Source organism: Triticum dicoccoides, chromosome 7A, assembly GCF_002162155.2.
Source record: "Triticum dicoccoides isolate Atlit2015 ecotype Zavitan chromosome 7A, WEW_v2.0, whole genome shotgun sequence".
Classification (NCBI taxonomy): domain Eukaryota; kingdom Viridiplantae; phylum Streptophyta; class Magnoliopsida; order Poales; family Poaceae; genus Triticum; species Triticum dicoccoides.
In genome coordinates, this window is record NC_041392.1 from 523,671,912 (window position 1) to 523,679,976 (window position 8,065).

Genomic DNA, 8,065 nt, shown 5'->3' on the forward strand with positions numbered 1-8,065 from the left:
TTGCACTCACTAATAGTACCCATATACTGCTTGTCAATTAATGGGAACTTCTTTTCCTTGACCAAGGAACATGAAGAACATGCCAAGAGAGAAAGGGGATCTCGTCAGCGGAAGAGGATGGGGAGGATGAGGGGTCCAAGAGAAAAGAGAGGAGGGAAGAAGAAGATTAGAACATGAGGGGGAAGTGGGGAGGAACGGCGGGACGCCTGTCGCCGGACAATCGCCACAAAGGCAAGTCCCACACATAATCAAGAAGTTAGGGCATCTACAACACTCACCCACAAATTTTCTCCCGCATCCATCCGTGGACAGGGGGCTAGTCCGCAGGCACGATGCGGTAGCCGGCCATACAACGCTACCCACATACAATTGCAACAAGAATTGAACAGATCAGATGAAATTCATGCAAATCGGACGATATTCGTACAAACCGGACGAAATTCACTACATTTCTCACATGTTTTAACTAAACCCGGCTCTAAACCTAATCTAAATGATAGCCGGCATCCGCCCGGGCTTGAGCACCGCGAAATAAAGCTCCATCTCCGCCTTCGCAGTCTCCAACTCTGCCTCCGCAACCATGATTCCCAGAAAGTGAAGTTGTCCGCCTCCATGTAGGCGCCAAGTGACTAATTAATCGATGATGTTGAGCCCATCAAGCTTGGCTTTAATATGAGGGGAGGAGAGGTGACCTCCATGGGACCGAAGCGTCGGCGACCTCCCATCCTCTACTCTTCCTCATTGTCGGCGGCGCTCGCGGATGTGCCGACTTCATGGTAATAGCGGCGAGGGGCGACCGTGGCGGAGCTGGCGATGTCCTCCTGATATGTCTCCAATGTATCTATAATTTTTGATTGTTCCATGCTATTATATTATCTGTTTTGGATGTTTATGTGCTTTATTATGCATTTTTATATTATTTTTGGGACTAACCTATTAACCCAGAGTCCAGTGCCAGTTTCTGTTTTTTTCCTTGTTTTAGAGTATCGCAGAAAAGGAAAATCAAACGGAGTCCAATTGACCTGAAACTTCACGGAACTTATTTTTGGAAGGAAAGCAACCCGGGAGACTTGGAGTCTACGTAAGGGAAGCTTCAAGGAGGCCACGAGGTAGGGGGCGCGCCCACCCCCCTGGGCGCGCCCTCCACACTCGTGGGCCCCTTGTGGCCCCCCTGACGTACTTCTTCCGCCTATGTATCTCCATATAACCTAAAAACATCGGGGAGCACAATAGATCGGGAGTTCCGCCGCCAGAAGCCTCCGTAGCCACCGAAAGCCAATCTAGACCTATTCCGGCACCCTGCCGGAGGGGAATCCCCCTCCGGTGGCTGTCTTCATCATCCCGGTGCTCTTCATGATGAGGAGGGAGTAGTTCTCCCTCGGGGCTGAGGGTATGTACCAGTAGCTATGTGTTTGATCTCTCTCTCTCTCGTGTTCTTGAGGTGGTACGATCTTGATGTATCGCGAGCTTTGCTATTATAGTTGGATCTTATGATGTTTTCTCCCCCCTCTACTCTCTTGTAATGAATTGATTTTCCCCTTTGAAGTTATCTTATCGGATTGAGTCTTTAAAGATTTGAGAACACTTGATGTATGTCTTGCCGTGCGTATCTGTGGTGACAATGGGATACCACGTGATTCACTTGATGTATGCTTTGGTGATCAACTTGCGGGTTCCGCCCATGAACCTAGGCATAGGGGTTGGCACACGTTTTCGTCATGATTCTTCGGTAGGAACTTTGGGGCACTCTTTGAGGTTCTATGTGTTGGTTGAATAGATGAATCTGAGATTGTGTGACGCATATCGTATAATCATACCTACGGATACTTGAGGTGACATTGGAGTATCTAGGTGACATTAGGGTTTTGGTTGATTTGTGTCTTAAGGTGTTATTCTAGTACGAACTCTAGGGCTGTTTGTGACACTTATAGGAATAGCCCAACGGATTGATTGAAAAGAATAACTTTGAGGTGGTTTCGTACCCTACCACAATCTCTTCGTTTGATCTCCGCTATTAGTGACTTTGGAGTGACTCTTTGTTGCATGTTGAGGGATAGTTATGTGATCCAATTATGTTATTATTGTTGAGAGGACTTGCACTAGTGAAAGTATGAACCCTATGCCTTGTTTACTATCATTGCAATACCGTTTATGCTCACTTTTATCATTAGTTACCTTGCTGTTTTTATATTTTCAGATTACAAAAACCTTTATCTACTATCCATATACCACTTGTATCACCATCTCTTCGCCAAACTAGTGCACCTATACAATTTACAATTGTATTGGGTGTGTTGGGGACACAAGAGACTCTTTGTTATTTGGTTGCAGGGTTGCTTGAGAGAGACCATCTTCATCCTACGCCTCCTACGGATTGATAAACCTTAGGTCATCCACTCGAGGGAAATTTGCTACTCTCCTACAAACCTCTGCACTTGGAGGCCCAACAACGTCTACAAGAAGAAGGTTGTGTAGTAGACATCAAGCTCTTTTCTGGCACCGTTGCTGGGGAGGTTAGTGCTTGAAGGTATATCTTTAAATCTTGCAATCGAGTCTTTTAGTTTCTTGTTTTATCACTAGTTTAGTTTATAAAAGAAAATTATAAAAAAATGGAATTGAGTTTGTCTCATACGCTTCACCTTTTTAGTATCTTTCGTGAGTATGATGGAAAGGAAAATTGTGCCAAAGTGTTAGACGAAGAATGCATTAGAATGTTTGGCACTAAATATTTGAATGATGAGCATGATTGCAATGTTGTTAGTATGAACTGCTTGAATATCCATGATGCTAATGATATGCAAAGCCACAAGCTTGGGGAAGCTATGTTTGATGAAGATGATATTTTTAGTACCCCAAGTTTTAATGTGCAAATTTATTATGATGATAGCATGCCTCCTATTTATGATGATTATGTTGATGAAAGTGGTTTCGGAGAGGTCATGACTTTATTTAGTAATGATTCCACTATTTCAGAAGAGGTTCCAATTGATTATGAGAACAAAGTTGCTATCTATGATGATTATTGTGATGACTTGTATGATATAAATAATAATGATATCCATGAAACTTGTCATCATGATTTTAGTTTTCAATTGGATTGTGCCTCACATGATAATTATTTTGTTGAGTTTGCTCCCACTATTATTCAAGAGAAGAATTTTGCTTACGTGGAGAGTAGTAAATTTTCTATGCTTGTAGATCATGAAAAGAATGCTTTAGGTGCTGGTTATATTGTTGAATTCATTCATGATGCTACTGAAAATTGTTATGAGGGATGAATATATACTTGTAGGAATTGCAATAATATCAAGTTTCCCCTCTATGTGCTTAAAATTTTGAAGTTATGCTTGTTTTACCTTCCTATGCAAGTTGATTCTTGTTCCCGCAAGTTGTTTGCTCACAAAATCCCTATTCATAGGAAGTGGGTTAGAATTAAATGTGCTAGTCATATTCTTCATGATGCTCTCTTTATATTTCAATTCTTATCTTTTATGTGAGCATCATTGAAATCATCATGCCTAGTTAGGGGCGTTAAACGATAGCACTTGTTTGGAGGCAACCCAACTTTATTTTTGTTCCTTACTTTTTGCTCCTGTTTAGTAATAAATAATTTATCTAGCCTCTGTTATGATTGAGTATATTTTAATTAGTGTTTGTGCCAAGTAGAACCGTTGGGAAGACTTGGGGAAAGTCTTGTTGATCTTTCTGTAAAAAACAGAAACTTTAGCGCTCACGAGAATTGCTGCCATTTTTATTTGGAAAGTGATATTTAGTTAATTATTTTTGAAGATGATTAATATTTAAATTCCTCACGTCCAGAAATTTATTTGAGAATTTTATGAGTTCCAGAAATATACGTTTGATCCAGATTACTACAGACTGTTCTGTTTTTGACAGATTCTGTTTTTCATGTGTTGTTTACTTATTTTGATGAGTCTATGGCTAGTAAAAGAGTTTATAAACCATAGAGAATTTGGAATACAGTAGGTTTAACACCAATATAAATAAATAATGAGTTCATTACAGTACCTTGAAGTGGTGTTTTCTTTTCTTTCGCTAACGGAGCTTATGAGTTTTCTGTTAAGTTTTGTGTTGTGAAGTTTTCAAGTTTTGGGTAAAGATTCAATGGACTATGGAATAAGGAGTGGAAAGAGACTAAGCTTGGGGATGACCAAGGAACACCAAGGTAATATTCAAGGAAAACCAAGAGTCTAAGCTTGGGGATGCCCCGGAAGGCATCCCCTCTTTCGTCTTCGTTCATCGGTAACTTTACTTCGAGCTATATTTTTATTTACCACATGATATGTGTTTTGCTTGGAGCGTCATTTTATTTTATTTAGTTTTGCTTGATGTTTGAATAAAATACCAAGATTTGAAATTATTAAATGTTAGAGTCTTCACATAGTTGCATAATTATTCGACTACTCATTGATCTTCACTTATATCTTTCGGAGTAGTTTGTCATTTGCTCTAGTGCTTCACTTATATCTTTTAGAGCACGGTGGTGGTTTTATTTTGTAGAAATATATGAACTCTCATGCTTCACTATATTATTTTGAGAGTCTTTAGAACAGCATGGTAATTTTCTTTGGTTATGAATTTAGTCCTAATATGATGGGCATCCATGATGGGTATAATAAAAACTTTCATATAAAGTGTGTTGAATACTATGAGAAGTTTGATACTTGATGATTGTTTTGAGATATGAGGATGGTAATATTAGAGTCATGCTAGTTGAGTAGTTGTGAATTTGAGAAATGCTTGTGTTGAAGTTTGTGATTCCCGTAGCATGCATGTATGGTGAACCGTTATGTGATGAAGTCGGAGCATGATTTATTTATTGATTGTCTTCCTTATGAGTGGTTGTCGGGGACGAGCGATGGTATTTTCCTACCAATCTATCCCCCTAGGAGCATGCGCGTAGTACTTTGTTTCGATAACTAATAGATTTTTGCAATAAGTATGTGAGTTTTTTATGACTAATGTTGAGTCCATGGATTATACGCACTCTCACCCTTCCACCATTGCTAGCCTCTCTAGTACCACGCAAATTTCGCCGATACCATAAACCAACCATATACCTTCCTCAAAACAGCCACCATACCTACCTATTATGGAATTTCCATAGCCATTCCGAGATATATTGCCATGCAACTTTCCACCGTTCCGTTATTATGACACACTTCATCATTGTCATATTGCTTTGCATGATCATGTAGTTGACATCGTATTTGTGGCAAAGCCACCGTTCATAATTCTTCCATACATGTCACTCTTGAGTCATTGCACATCCCGGTACACCACCGGAGGCATTCATATAGAGTCATATTTTGTTGTAAGTACCGAGTTGTAATTCTTGAGTTGTAAGTAAATAAAAGTGTGATGATCATCATTATTAGAGCATTGTCCCAGTGAGGAAAGGATGATGGAGACTATGATTCCCCCATAAGTCGGGATGAGACTCCGGACGAAAAATAAAAAAGAAAGAAAAAAAGGAGTCCATAAAAAAAGAGAAAAGTCCCAAATAAAAAAACAAAAAAATGAGAGAAAAAGAGAGAAGGGGCAATGCTACTATCCTTTTACCACACTTGTGCTTCAAAGTAGCACCATGATCTTCGTGATAGAGAGTCTCCTATGTTGTCACTTTTATATACTAGTGGGAATCTTTCATTATAGAACTTGGCTTGTATATTCCAATGATGGGCTTCCTCAAAATTCCCTATGTCTTCGTGAGCAAGCAAGTTGGATGCACACCCACTTAGTTTCTTTTTGAGCTTTCATACACTTATAGCTCCAGTGCATCTGTTGCATGGCAATCCCTACTCACTCACATTGATATCTATTGATGGGCATCTCCATAGCCCGTTGATACGCCTAGTTGATGTGAGACTATCTTCTCCTTTTTGTCTTCTCCACAACCACCATTCTATTCCACCTATAGTGCTATGTCCATGGCTCACGCTCATGTATTGCATGAAATTTGAAAAGTTTGAGAACATCAAAAGTATGAAACAATTGCTTGGCTTGTCATCGGGGTTGTGCATGATTTAAATATTTTGTGTGGTGAAGATGGAGCATAGCCAGACTATATGATTTTGTAGGGATAGCTTTCTTTGGCCATGTTATTTTGAGAAAACATGATTGCTTGGTTAGTATGCTTGAAGTATTATTATTTTCATATCAATATTAAACTTTTGTCTTGAATCTTATGGATCTGAATATTCTTGCCACAATAAAGAGAATTACATGGATAAATATGTTAGGTAGCATTCCACATCAAAAATTCTATTTTTATCATTTACCTACTCGAGGACGAGCATGAATTAAGCTTGGGGATGCTGATACGTCTCGAACGTATCTATAATTTTTTATTGTTCCATGCTATTATATTATCTGTTTTGGATGTTTATGTGGTTTATTATGCACTTCTATATTATTTTTGGGACTAACCTATTAACCCAGAGCCCAGTGCCAGTTTCAGTTTTTTCCTTGTTCTAGAGTATCGCAGAAAAGGAAAATCAAACGGAGTCCAATTGACCTGAAACTTCACGGAACTTATTTTTGGAAGGAAAGCAACCCGGGAGACTTGGAGTCCACGTAAGGGAAGCTTCGACGAGGCCACGAGGTAGGGGGCGCGCCCACCCCCCTGGGCGCGCCCTCCACCCTCGTGGCCCCCCTGACGTACTTCTTCCGCCTATATAACTCCATATACCCTAAAAACATCGGGGAGCACAATAGATCGGGAGTTCCGCCGCCAGAAGCCTCCGTAGCCACCGAAAGCCAATCTAGACCCGTCCCGGCACCCTGCCGGAGGGGGAATCCCTCTCTGGTGGCTATCTTCATCATCCCGGTGCTCTCCATGATGAGGAGGGAGTAGTTCTCCCTCGGGGCTGAGGGCATGTACCAGTAGCTATGTGTTTGATCTCTCTCTCTCTCTCTCTCTCGTGTTCTTGAGGTGGTACGATCTTGATGTATCGCGAGCTTTGCTATTATAGTTGGATCTTATGATCTTTTCTCCCCCCCCTCTACTCTCTTGTAATGAATTGAGTTTCTCCTTTGAAGTTATCTTATCGGATTGAGTCTTTAAAGATTTGAGAACACTTGATGTATGTCTTGCCGTGCGTATCTGTGGTGACAATGGGATACCACGTGATTCACTTGATGTATGTTTTGGTGATCAACTTGCGGGTTCTGCTCATGAACCTATGCATAGGGGTTGGCACACGTTTTCGTCGTGATTCTCCGGTAGGAAATTTGGGGCACTCTTTGAGGTTCTATGTGTTGGTTGAATAGATGAATCTGAGATTGTGTGATGCATATCGTATAATCATACCTACGGATACTTGAGGTGACATTGGAGTATCTAGGTGACATTAGGGTTTTGGTTGATTTGTGTCTTAAGGTGTTATTCTAGTACGAACTCTAGGGCTGTTTGTGACACTTATAGGAATAGCCCAATGGATTGATTGGAAAGAATAACTTTGAGGTGGTTTCGTACCCTACCATAATCTCTTCGTTTGTTCTCCGCTATTAGTGACTTTGGAGTGACTCTTTGTTGCATGTTGAGGGATAGTTATGTGATCCAATTATGTTATTATTGTTGAGAGGACTTGCACTAGTGAAAGTATGAACTCTATGCCTTGTTTACTATCATTGCAATACTGTTTACGCTCACTTTTATCATTAGTTACCTTGCTGTTTTTATATTTTCAGATTACAAAAACCTTTATCTACTATCCATATACCACTTGTATCACCATCTCTTCACCGAACTAGTGCACCTATACAATTTACCATTGTATTGGGTGTGTTGGGGACACAAGAGACTCTTTGTTATTTGGTTGCAGGGTTGCTTGAGAGAGACCATCTTCATCCTACGCCTCCTACGGATTGATAAACCTTAGGTCATCCACTTGAGGGAAATTTGCTACTGTCCTACAAACCTCTGCACTTGGAGGCCCAACAACGTCTACAAGAAGAAGGTTGTGTAGTAGACATCACCTCCTCGTCGTCGCTCTTGCCGAACACCTCATCCGCCGCCTCGTCCATCTCCTCGTAGGCGGCC